At 36.9% G+C, this 13,714-nt stretch overlaps 1 protein-coding gene across 10 annotated transcripts in view; it reads right to left on the reverse strand.

Moving 5' to 3' along the window:
* Positions 1-13,714, reverse strand: part of LOC307193527 (uncharacterized protein) — a 730,787-nt gene that overhangs the window by 252,750 nt on the left and 464,323 nt on the right. For all 10 annotated transcript variants that reach the window (XM_079935632.1, XM_079935641.1, XM_079935643.1 and 7 more), the window contains one exon: positions 7,445-7,572. The gene's annotated coding sequence lies outside the window, so the exon portion shown is untranslated. The remainder of the gene's footprint in view (positions 1-7,444; positions 7,573-13,714) is intronic.

Raw genomic sequence — 13,714 nt, forward strand, 5'->3', positions numbered from 1 at the left:
ATATGTATATGTATAACTGATTCACTTTGTTATACAGCAGAAACTAACACACCATTGTAAAGCAATTATACTCCAATAAAGATGTTAAAATAGATAACTAAAAAAAGAATAGAATTACCAGTGATCCAGCAATTCTACTTCTGGGTATTTACCCAAAAGAGGTGAAAGAAGGGTCTTGAAGAGATACTTGTACAACCATATTCATAGCAGCATGAAAAAAAAAAAAAAAGTAAAAAGACATATGGCTCTGCACTCTCTCACAGACTCACAAAATTCATTTCTTCTTATAGATACAACTTGTTATATGGTGAACCCTGACACAATTACTCTTTGTATCCAGAGTTGCTTACTTCAAAATAATATGATTTCCAAATGATAAAGTTCCTGACCTCAAGATGAGCCCAGTCTGATATTGCTATGCCACCTCAAACTAGTCAAATTTACAACTCAGATGTAAAAAGTTAACCACAAAATCAGAGAAACTCCTTATAGGCCCCAAGGTTAAGCATCAAAGGCAGAACTTCAATTAAAATGTTATTAGGACTTTGAGATATCATACAATCTGGAACACTTTCTAGTTTGAGAAAAGAGTCTAAACATGAAAGCTAAAAATCTTCCCTTGCATCAGCACATTAACAAAATAAAAAATCAACAAATAAAATCAATTGTTTATTCATTTATTAAGCAGAGATTTGTAGTTTTGCAGATCACATACAAGTCAGTCTGTGAAGAACTGTGGAGATAAAGGGGAAAAAATGACTTTAATTTTAAACTCAAGAAGCTAATAATTTTGAAAGGGAGCTAAAACATATCCAGATATCAATGGTTATAGGTAGAATGTAAAAAAAAATTCTGGAAGAGTGATGCACATAACATGAGACAGCTGTTTAAGTGAGGAAAAACTCCTCCTCCTTTTAGGGATGGTAATGCTCTTAAGAACTTTTATAAAACATCTGACATTTGCCTTAGACTGAATATACGCACTCTATACAGACACACTGGTACACATACATTTATTTATTTCAGTCACTCCAGAGATTTTTGTGCACACTGTAAAACAAAGAATGCTGCCCACCATTCAGTTCATAAGGATTAGTGGCTGCAGTTGCTGACCAATGTTGCATCTGAAAGGAATTCAGGACAAAAACCCGGATGAGGTACTCGGTGCTTTGGAAAAACAGTCCCTTTAGATAGTTAGATGTACAACTCAGGAAGAATTTTAATGAACTCAAATTCTTGCATCTTCCCAAATGTAAAAATATACCATAAATACAGAAATAAACAAATGGGACCTAATTAAACTTAAAAGCTTTTGAATAGCAAAGGAAACCATAAACAAAATGAAAAAAACAACCCTCAGAATGGGAGAAAATATTTGCAAATGAAGCAACCAACAAGGGATTAATCTCCAAAATATACAAACAGCTCATGCAGCTCAATTTCAAAAAAACAAACAACACAATCAAAAAATGGGTGGAAGATCTAAATAGACATTTCTCCAAAGAAGACATACAGATGGTTTAAAAGCACATGAAAAGATGCTCAACGTCACTAATTATTAGAGAAATGCAAATCAAAACTACAATAAGGTATCACCTCACACTGGTCAGAATGGCCATCATCAAAAAATCTATGAACAATAAATACTGGAGAGGGTGTGGAGAAAAGGGAATCCTCCTACACTGTTGGTGGGAATGTAAACTGGTATAGCCACTATGGAGAACAGTATGGAGGTTCCTTAAAAAAACTAAAAATAGAGTTACCATATGATCCAGCAATCCCACTCCTGGGTATATATCCATAGAAAACCAAAATTTGAAAACATACATGCACCCCAATGTTCATTGCAGCACTATTTACAATACCCAGGAAATGGACCATGGATCTAAATGTCCATCAAAAGAGGAATGGATAAAGAAGATGGGGTACATATATACAATGCAATATTACTCAGCCATAAAAAAGAACAAAATAATGCCACTTCCAGCAACATGGATGGAACTAGAGATTGTCATACTGAGTAAAGCAAGTCAGACGGAGAAAGAAAAATATCATATGATAGCACTTATATGTGTTGTCTAAAAAAGGGTACAAAGGAACCTATCTACAAAACAGAGACAGAGTTAAAGATGTAGAAAATAAATGTATGGTTACCAGAGGGTAAGGGGGTGTTGGAGAGGGATAAATTGGAAGATTGGTATTGACACATACACACTACGATATATAAAATATATACTGGCCAAAAAGTTTGTTCAGTTAGTGAATACGTTGTTCAATAAAGTTCTTCATGAAAATGAAAAATGTCTTTTATTTTTACCTAAATACAAATGAACATTTTGGCCAACCCGATAATAACGACCTACTGTATAGCACAGGGAACTCTACTCAATACTCTGCAATGGCCTATATGGGAAAAGAATCTAAAAAGGAGTGGACATATGTATACGTATAATAGATTCACTTTGCTATATACCTGAAACTAACACAACATTGTAAATCAACTAAATCCCAATAAAAATTAAAAAAAAATAATGCTCAAAGAAAAAAATCCCCAAATCGTTAATTGAGATATCTGTTCCTTGAGACTAGCAGTGACCTTTTACTGAGATGTATGATTGACCACATATATTCCCTAGCTAAAACCATGTATATGTATATACTGCCTTCTCTCCTACCTCCAAGGAGCAGCTCTCTCAGAGCTACGGAGAGGCTGTTTCCTGGGATATAGTTCTCAGTAAATAAAACTGAAACTCTTACATTGTGCACTTCTGTTTCGGTCAAAAACACCTGACTATCTTCCAGATACTGATAAGACAGTCACTACCATCAGGTGGCATACTATCTGATTAGAGAGAAAAGGTACAGATACTTTATTTTAATTAAAAGTGTAAAGCTTATTTACAAAATATAAAGGCAAAACGTCAAATGAGCAGAGTATATAGGGATTGATGAGTTAGAAAGCAGAATTTTATTAAGAGTGGGGAACTGGAAGTCAGGATTCCTGGGTTTGAATCCAGTATCTACCACTTACTAGCCAAGGGGAGCAGAATTTGCCTGCACAAAACATGTCTCTTTGGCATAGGGATTATTTTAGACTGATTATTTTTAAGAAAAGGCAGACATTGGAAAAGTCTGGGAACTGAATAGAAGTTACCTTTTTATAAGAGACATGTACAATTATAAGGGAAATCTCTACTTGAAAGGGGGGTCTCCCTCTCTGTAACAGCAAGAGGAGGATGACTAAATCTCTAGACACTCTTCTTAGAGAAGGCAATGACTTAAATCTGCTTAGCAACCATACTCTAGTTTGTTTTACCCAGTAAACTTCCAGAACTGGCTTCCCTCTCCACCAACATCTTCTTTTGTCTGTAGCTGGAGATGTTATTTAAGGGATGGATTGGGCCATTTTGGAGAGTTACTCAGCCCTTCTGAGTATCTCTTATGTATACAGGAGGTATATATATTATTAAAGTTCTGTTTGTCTTTCTCCTTTTAACCTGTCTTTTATTACCAGGGAATGTGTAAGCCAAGAACTCAGAAGGGTAGAGGAAAAATTGTCTTCCCTACACTGGACAAACTCAACTTTCTCATCTATAAAATGGGAATAATAAAATTAATAACTCCTGCCCTAGGAATGCTGTAAGTATTAGATAGCATAGTGCCTAGAGCAGAGTAAACACTCAATACCTGCTAACATCATTCGGATCAGTGAGAAACTACCCAGGACTGAAGAGCTTGGTAGAGGTTCAGGGAAGAAGAAATATTTGAACTAAGCTCAGAATAGTCTGTAGGAATAAATTTCTTCCTTTATGATGAAATAAAGGAAGAAATTTAGTCCAAACAAGGACAGTGTTGGAGCTAGCAATCAATAAAACTTTGAAATTTTCTTACTTAGAATTATTAGGTTCTCATTCATTTTTGGAATAGATTTGAGATTTACCTACACTGGCATTGTATCTGTCTTCTTAATAGAAAGTAGACTCAGAGAACTTGAGAAATTCTTGAAGTCAGAAAGGAATTTTGACCTAAAATAGTAAAACAGCCAGTTATTTTATAAGCAACAGTTTTGTTTGTTTGTTTTGCCCCTTTTTTTTTTTTTTCAGGGTAGCAAAGAATTACAATCTAGATGTACAAACTATAGCAAACCACAGGCAAGTCCAGAGAACAAAGAAAGGGAACTGCTTTAATTGGGAAAAAAAGGGGAGTTGGGACTGGCTGTTCTAAATGAAAGTTCATTTGCAGAAAGTAGGAGTTTGGGGGCTTCTCATTGGCTGAGTAGCAAGATTTCTAATTGGCTGGGCTGTTTCTGGGCAAGAAGAAATTCTACCTTCCAGATAGTAAAGTCGTTGCACTTCCTTTTTGGTAGTGCAAGGTATACTTCTTCCTGTGGAGCATGCAAATGAAGGTCAGTGCCTACAAATGATAGTAAATGATAGTGCTGGAGAGCTCCCATTCCCAACTCTAGTTTTAGTTGAGGTTTCCTTTTTTTAATTTTCAGAAACTAACTTTCTAATCTCAGCATTTGGTGCCTTATCCATCTGACTAAAGAAATAACAAAGAGATATCATAACAATTCTAGCTTGAGAGGTAGACCCCAGTCTAAATGATCTGATTTCTGATGTACTACACTTAACTAGTTCTGTCACTTAAATACAAAAATAAGGAAAAAAAAAAAAAAGAAAAAGAAAATAAATGGTGATTTTTGCACTTTAATTTCACCATAGATAAAAGATAGCTACAAATTATCTACCCCTCCATATTTCTAAGAAAAGTTTGATAGAAGTATGAACCATGGAATTTTAAATAAAAATCTGGGAAAATAAATGATCTAATGAATTCTTCCAAGGAAAAGTGCTACATAAATATGATGTATTTCCATTATTAATAGCAATAAGCTGTGAATACTTGAGCAGATGAGACCTCTGAGCAATTCTGCTGTCCTTTCATGGCTCTGTATAGGTCATCAAATTTGATATAATACAAACAATTAAAAGATAAATATGTTTAGAAGTTAAACAAATGATAATTGGAAAAGACAATGCCAGGGACTGATTCAGTAAATCACATCTGAGATACATCAATCTCATGATGTTATGTTTAGTCCCTTAGCTTACATACTTTACTTTCTAATACTTTATACTGAGTATTCATTATTCTACTTCCTCTCAAAATAATCTGTATCCTCAGGTATCAAATTAACTTAACTCTAGATTTAATGTATTTTTTTAGCTAAGTATTTAAAATTTTACATATTTTGATCATGGGTAACTCTCAGTTAACCGATATATTCAATTATCTGAAATATCCCAAATCATTATATGTGTGTATGTATTAATTGATAAATAGCACACATGTGAGAAGGAAAGGGGGAAGAGGCTATAGGTGTTTAGTCAATTATTTGGTTAGACTCAAATAATATTATGACTGGAAGAAACCTGACTGTTTAGTGCACAGTTGGCTTTTTTTTTTTTTCTATAAAGGCCACACAGTAAATATTTTTGGTGTGATGGGCCACAGAGCCTCTGTTGCCACTACTCAGCTCTTCCATTGTAGGGCAGAAACAGCCCTAGACCACACAAAAAGAATGAGTATGGCATCTTCCAATAAAACTTTGTTTACACAAACAAGCAGCCCACCGAATGTGGCCTTAGAGCTATATAGTTGGCCAACCTCTCATCTACTGCAACTGACCTATTTCATATGGGAAAAAATTGAGGCATAGAATATTTAAATGCCATTATTAACTGAATTTCATGGGAAGAAATACCTTTCTCTGCTTACAGATTTTTATTTTGCTTTGTTCATGAATCTACCCTTCTTAAGGTTTGCTGGAATATTCTTTCTGAAATGTAAAACAAGATATGCCTTCTTTGTGTTTAAATTCCTTCAACAGATCCCTACTGACTTCCATGTGAAATTTAACTTTGGGGTCCAGCATTTAGGATCTGCATTCACGAGGTTTCTGCATGTCTGCACCTATTCCACATTCTGCCCCATCTTCCAGGCCTTCTTCACTAGTCCCCCAACATATGAAAAGCTGCATGATGACGGGAACTGGGTCTGTTTTGTTTACTTCTCTATCTCCTGTGCCTAGAACCATGCTTGATACACAGTAGCTTCTGAAGAAATAGTTGTGGAGTGAATGGACAAATGAAGAGCTGGCAACTGAAAAAAGCCTTGGGACAAATTTGACAGAATACCTCCTTCCTGGTCCCCACTGAAGTCTCCCAAGTCTCACCAAGTGTACATGGCAAATGGAAGAACCAAGGATGAAGAAACACTGCTTCTTCATCTGGGCTCCACTTCATCAGTGGGCTCCATGGTAACCATCTTTGTATTAACTCTTGACTGGTCGGGGGCCCCATCCATACTGCTAAATTTACAAAAGTATTTCACAAACTTTCTATAAGAAAGTTGCTATTTTAGTACTCCGCAGAGTTTTCATCAGGCAGTCTTATTTCCCTCTGCTTCTTCAACTTCTTAAAGGAATTGGATTCTCCAAATGTACAGCTTGGTGTCAGTTGGCACAATCTGGAATTGTAACTTGTGTTCCTAAGGACATCATGCTGACTCTCAGTAGGGGAACATTTTGACACCTAGATCCCTGAACCCACCAGGAATGCTAACATATATTTCAGTGTAATGTGTGGAATTATCACCAGAAGGGAGTGCTCCCCAAGATAGCATTGCCCTGCTACACTGAAAATGCTGATTTTTTTATCAGTGTCGCTCCACACCAGCAGCATCTCTTCAGGGAACATCTCCAAGTTGTGGCCAAAAAAGAACATGCTATGATGTTCATGACCCACACTTTCACTAAGACAGGCAATATTTCTTTTTCTGTAATTGTCCTTCAAACAACCTATATAAAGGACTGTGCTTCCTTCTACCTTTAAAAGCATGACTTCTGAACTGTCTCCATTCTAGCTATTATATTAATAATTACATATGCTTACTAGTCAAATACTTTCTAAATTGTCAGCTTGATGTGCAGAATGTCAAGGGGAAAAACTTTACTTCTACTCTCTTACGCAATTGATTAGGGGTGTCAATGAGGAAAAAAAAAATGTTGCTGGCCATATCAGTAAACAAAGGATGTTGCAGCCATCAAGCCATCACAGTATAGCCATCCTGATGGTGAGCCCTAAGGGGACTCAAGATAGAAACAGGATGCCTGCCATCTAGCAGTCAATCCCTGTAGCCACCCACCTCCCTGAGGAGACTCAGGATGAGAAAGCACAAGATACTGGGCCCAGATAGCTGAGATGCATATCAAAGGAACGCTTTCAGGGAGCCCAGACACTTGCATGTTCCAATACATAATAAAGTGCTAAATTCCTTAACCTGAGATATCTGGTTTTGTTAAATTAACAGTAATCTTTTGAAGTTCTGCCTACCTGGTCTTTGTTGCAAAAACTCCTATATATCCTGGCTCCTCCCTTACCTCTCTGGAGCAGTCGTTCAGACTCAGAGCTAGCCAAGATGCTGTGTCCCAGGCTTGTCTGCAGCTGTGTCCGCCAAACATAATTCTCAACTTTTAGGTTGTACTTTTTTTTTTCAGTCAACAGGGGTCTGCAAATTAAATTAACAAAAGGCAGATTAGCAAGAGAAGAGACAAAGTTTATCCACTTATATAGACCTGTGAGTAAGAAAGAAAATATAACTCAAAGAAGCAGTTAGAATTTGGGGTTTATATACCAGCTTAACAAGGGGAGACAGCTAGAATTTTAAGGGAAAATAAATGGCAGAAAATGACTGAGAAATATATGGGGAAAACTAATGGAAGACAAGGTTTATTTTAATAAGGTCTATTTGTGCAATTTTTCACCCCCAGTGACGGTAGTCACTCTTTCCTCCGGTACAGGAATCCTTCCTTAAAGTAGGGTTTATTTATGGCAGCTGAATTCTTCTGGAAGGCTCTGCTATTAGGCAGAGAAGGGGGGTACAGAGAAAGCATCTTCCTGCATCAATTGAATCTCTAATGCCTTCAGCTCAATATAACTTTTATGCCACAGTGGCATATTCTGGACCCCTTGAAGAAAAACTACACACCATAAAGTGGAAAATCAAAGCAAAGAACCATGTAGTCCTGGGAGTTACAATTTCTGAGTAAAGTATCCAAATACCATGGTAGGTGTGTCTTTGAAGGCCCTAAGTTAATGTGACTAAGTATTCACTTTTTCACTTAAGCAGAGCCATTACATTGGAAGTTGAAACCAAGCACACTCTAATTGAATGTCTCCTCCCAGAAGATTAAGAATTTCATATTAACTTTTTATTTCAAAATGAATCAATTAACTGTTCAGTACAGCCTGTGCTTTTTTATATAGAAGTAGGTAAATTTATTATCCAATTTAGCAGAGCTGAACTCTTTAAAAAGGAAGGGCCTTCTGTTAGTGTGTGGCAGCATCCATACATTAATTAGAACCTTAGAATATAGGGGCTAAAAGATATTTTAGTAAGCTCACCACCTGATCGCTTGATTTACCATTAGAAAAATAGAGGTTCAGAGCAGTTAACTCATCTGCCCAAGGTCACGTAGCTAGTTAGTGCCTTAACTGAGACTGGAGTCCTGGGCTCTGTCCCACTGAAACACTTGAAAAGAGAGGAGTCTAATGACTTATAGGTTAATGAATAGGAGTATTTTCATTAGGTTAATGCAGCAAAGCTCTGGATATTGAGAAAACACAAAATGATTTAAAGCTAATTAAATACAGAGAGAAATTAGAAAATGAGCCTTAAGACAGAATTTTTAATAATTTCAGGTAGACATCTCATCTTCATGTTCTCAAAGTACCCTATGCTCTCCTCTGCCATAGTGTATTGTCACTCTGTTTTCTTTATGTTATAGATTGAATTGTTCCCTTTACCCCCTTTATATGTTGATGTCCTAAACCCCAGTATCTCAGAATGTGACCTTGTTTGGAAACAGAGTCTTTACAGAGGTAAACAAGTTAATGAGAGGTCACTGTGTCATTGGACACTGGTGTCCTTATCAAAAGGGGAAATTTGGACACAGATCCACAGAGAGGGAAGACAATGTGAGGAGATGGAGAAAATGGCCATCAAAAGCTAAGGAGAAGGACCTGGAAGAGGTCCTTCCCTCACAGTCTTGGAGGGAACCAAACTTGACCTCAGACTTCTATCCTCCAGAACTGTGTCTAAGCTGCCCAGTTTGTGGTGCTTTGTTAAGGCAGCTATACAAAACCAATGCACGTTATTTACTTAATTTTCCCCCATGCCAACCCTCACTGCCACCCTGCTCACCACCAGTGGGCGTTGCGCTAATTCATCTTTATACTGATAATCTTGCACCATATCTGGCCTATCATGGCTACTCAGTTAATGCTTGTAAATTAATCACCTGGCATACAATGGAGTTCTTGTACGTATATTAACTCAACTGATATTCACAACTACTCAGTGATTTGGGTGGAGTATATATTATAATTCTTATTTAACAGATGAATCTCCAAGAAGATAATGGCTTTCTCGTCCAAGGGTACAAAGTGTTATAAAGGAGAGTAACAGGACTCTAGGCAATGCTTTTCAACTGTCATAATCCAGTATTCAAAATCTCAATTTATTTCTGTTGAATCTTAAACTGCCTTTAATCCACCACATGAAACTTGAGGGGTCCTTTCAACTAAAACTGGTTCCATCAGAAACAAAAATAAAATAAAAAATCTCACAACTGATTATTCAGCTTAACAAAAAAAAAACAGAAAATCCATCAATCAAAAAAGGATTTAAAACAACAAATTCAGTTTTGAAAAAAAAAATTGATGTTTGCTTTTGACTATTCTGTTTACTGACAAACTAAAAATAGCAGGTCTTTATGTTATGTCTTACAGAGCTCTTTGTCTACGGAAATCTTGGAAGAGACCAACATAGACTAATTTAGGGGTTGTTTTCAGGCGTGATATACTGACACTGATTAAAAATAATAATAAATGAATAATTATTTCATCATTCTAAATATTATTTTGTTATAAAAAGCCAATATTTCTTGAATGCTGACTACTGACAGGCACTGTGCTAAATCCTTTTTGCATCAATTAGCACTCTGGCAGAAAAAAAGGTGGCTTAATTAAAAGGGTTTAACTGAACAGAATTTAATGAAGAGACAGTTTACAGAGTATGGACAGGGTGAAAAGAATCATTGGTGATTGGTGAGGTGCCCAAAATCTAGCAAAACTGAGAAGTTGTTACTACCCTAGGCCTCAAGGGGTGGGGAGGTATCATCAGAGGTCTCATGAGGATTGCAGAAAAGGGGTGCCTGACAGAGACTCTAGCCAGAGAAAAATAGTGTCACTGACAGAGAAGCGGTAAAGCAATGGCTGCTGTCTGTTCAGGCCCTCCTTTGACCTGCCAAGCCCACCCAGAAGCCTGAGGGCCAGGGAGCCCAGCAGATGCCTTCTGCAGGACCCAATCCCAGACAAGAGGTAAACAATGAATGGGAGGGTCAGCGGCAATAATCAGATTATTTAGTATGCATTACCTAATTTAATCATCCCCACCGTCCAGATACAGTTTACTAATTTAGAAAAAGCTCAGAAGAGTTTAAAACATGCCCAGTTTTTCATGAGCAAGTAAGAGTGGAGAGGAAGGAAAATTCCAACTTTCTTCTGGGTCTAGCAAAGGAAGAGAAAAGAAAATAATCATTTTGTTCTCAAACCAAAGCTTTCTTTAAATGAAGGAAGAGGGGAGAGGGCATTATGTAAAGCTATCGAGGAAACTGTAGAGAAGTGTTATATCAAAGGAATTGGTATTTGGTTCAGAACATGGAATGATTTGGTGTGGCAGGGGAGCAGGGAGGGATGGCTATGAGGATGGAGAACAGGCTGGACTAGTGATGAATAAATGGGCATGTGTTTATGGTGATGATCAAAGATGAAGAAATGAGGGAGACAGAAGGTTAAACATGTTAGCTAACTCCTTCACAGCACTATGTAATTTAGTTAACATTTTAATTTATTTCATTTGGCTAGATATCCAAAATATCCTGGAGAAATACAATTATCTTTCTTGGTGCTGTTACTGTGATTTTTTTTCTTGTTTTATAGATTAAAAAAACAAGCTCAAAGAAGCTAAGTGGTTTGTCCAAAGCTACACAGTTTGTGAGTGGTGGAGATGGAATTTGAATGCTGGCCTGAAGAGTGTGTCTTGTGAACCAAGAATAATTATGTTTGAAGAGGTCTGGGAGCAGTCTGTGATGTAGCACGGCACCGAATTAAAGCACCTCCAGAAGTAATGAAGTTACAATTTAGTTTTCCTTAGTCATTTTTCTAATCAAATCTCTATTACTACCATGGCATGCTAGATATCCACACATTTTAAATCTTTTTTTTTTTTTTCTTTTGGACTGGACTCCCTGTTCCCCAAATAAGAAAGCTAATAAACCCTAGTGTAGCCCAGTGTTCTGATAATTTTCATCACCATCTCCTTAGTTTATCTAAGGCATCACCTGCCAAATAATTCTGATTAACAACCTCACTCCACAATTATTTTCCAACACATTCAACTGTTACCTCTAGAGGTTAATTGCCAAGCTTTTCTATCCAACTAACAGTAGGCTGACATTTAACATCTTGGATTTATAGATGTCCTGGTATGTTATTGGACTGTTTTCTTTGTATAGATTTCCCAAGCATTTGAAATTGTATTTCTCCAAGGACAGGTCTATATAAGTAGAGGAGCTTATCACATCATTTCACTTCACTATCTTCTCAGGGAACTTAGTTTATTACAGTCTTGAAAACTCTTGGGATGTTTCTCTGACGCTGAATGTGTCTGCATGTACCAGTTAAAATCATGACTACTGTGATCTATACATTGACTATAGATTACTTTCTCATTCCATGTAAGTATTTGTATGTTGTACATAAAAATATTACAGAAACGTAGTGACAAGGAGCCCCACCTACTCATTTACAAGGTCAGGGACATCTTATTAATCTCTCTATTCCCACCAAACTATCAGAGCATTATACATTCTAGGTGATTAAATGAAATTGATAGCATGGTTTATTGACTTTGAAAAACACTAAGACTAGTTATTTAATATTTCAATGCACATATACTTCAGGTAAACTGCAGTATTAGCAATTGAGAAAATAAGTTTTGTGGCCTAATTATTTGAGTAGTGTTTTTTAGGTAAAATCTTTTAGTTTCCAATGATAAAACCCTTTCAAACTCAGTTAATAAAGGAAATTGCATGGAATAAAGGGCAAAGACAACAGAGAGGTCTTCACTTTTCTCAATGTGAACTTTATTATTTTCTCTCTATAGGACTTTAATTTTTTCTGTGTCAATGGCCATTATTATGCTTGATTTTACATGTACCCCATTCAAAGTCATCTGCATAGACTTAAGGCTAACTTGCTCCATTTCCAAACTCCTAGGAAAAAGAATCTGATTGGTCCACCCTTGGTTACGAATTTACATCTGAGGCTGCACAGCTCTGGCTCTCAAAGTTGATTCATGGCTGCTAGGGCAGCTGGGTAGAGGTAGCTATTCCCTGAGAAAGATGAACATACCTGGTCAACCCCCAAATGTTTCTGCAGCACCTAAGGTGTCCACTTCGATGGGCTTCAGGAACTAGTTTCCCTTGCATCTTGTCTTCTCTATGTTTAACTACAAACTACTTAATATTTAACTCTGACCCTAGGCTGTGAAACTTTCAAGCTGGCCAAAATGGTGACATGCTTTTAACAACAGTTTGACTTCTCTGGGAAAGATTTATCTCAGGATCGCTGCAGGGGGAAAGGGGTAAATCCTAACTGTTTCATTTCTAAGTACAGGGAGCCTGAACTGTATTATTATTTAGATACCAGGCTTTCCGAACTGACCTTGGGCAAGAGTCAACTCCATCATTTCAGTGGGACTTTAAAATACAGTGGCAATTTTTAGAGGTGACATTTGAGGAGATTGTTCTTTTTTCTACAAGATGGGGGAGAATAGTGTGAGACAATTCTATATTCACACAGCAAGATATCTTTAGTGAATCTCTTCTCTATTCCTCAGCTAAAGACATTTTAACTTTTTCTCTACAGCAGAATCATCACAGTTAAGATATCATGCTAAGCCCTCAACCTTTTTCTAGCAAATATGGGAGGTAACAAAATACAGGTCAGATGAGCCAGAAATTCCATTTAGGAAACAGTTAGAGAAAATCTACCCCTTAATGAGCATGCTGTGTAGTTCTCTGTTCCCCGCCACCCTTTTCTTCCTCAAAATAAAATCTGAATAATAAAGCCACCAAATCCAGTTAATAGTGTGCCTTTAGGAGAACAACAACATAAAGTCACAGAAGGAAAAACATCATATGACAAGCTTTCCTTGGTTTACAAGGACTTGAAGTTAAGTAATTTCTTCTTCCGTTATAGTTTTAAAACACTTACTTCAGGAGTTGTCAAATCAGCCTGTCATGGTGCTTGTTACAAGTAAATAGGTTCCTTCTGTCAAGGCTCTAGCAATCAGCTTTCCCAGGGATTAGGTGATGATATCCCAAGGCCAGCTTTTCTCCCCATTGAATTTATCTATTTGTGTATCTGTGCACTTAGGCAAACAATGTAATATATCTATTTATCATCAGCACCTGTGTATCCATCTAAAGCTATATCCAAAGGCATGTGTTCTCATATAGTGAGAGAGGCACATTAGTCTGGCTTGATGCCACAGTCACAGGCTTTATCTTGCAAGTTATCTGAAG

The sequence above is a fragment of the Stenella coeruleoalba genome (genome assembly GCF_951394435.1).
Source record: "Stenella coeruleoalba genome assembly, chromosome: 10".
Classification (NCBI taxonomy): Eukaryota; Metazoa; Chordata; class Mammalia; order Artiodactyla; family Delphinidae; genus Stenella; species Stenella coeruleoalba.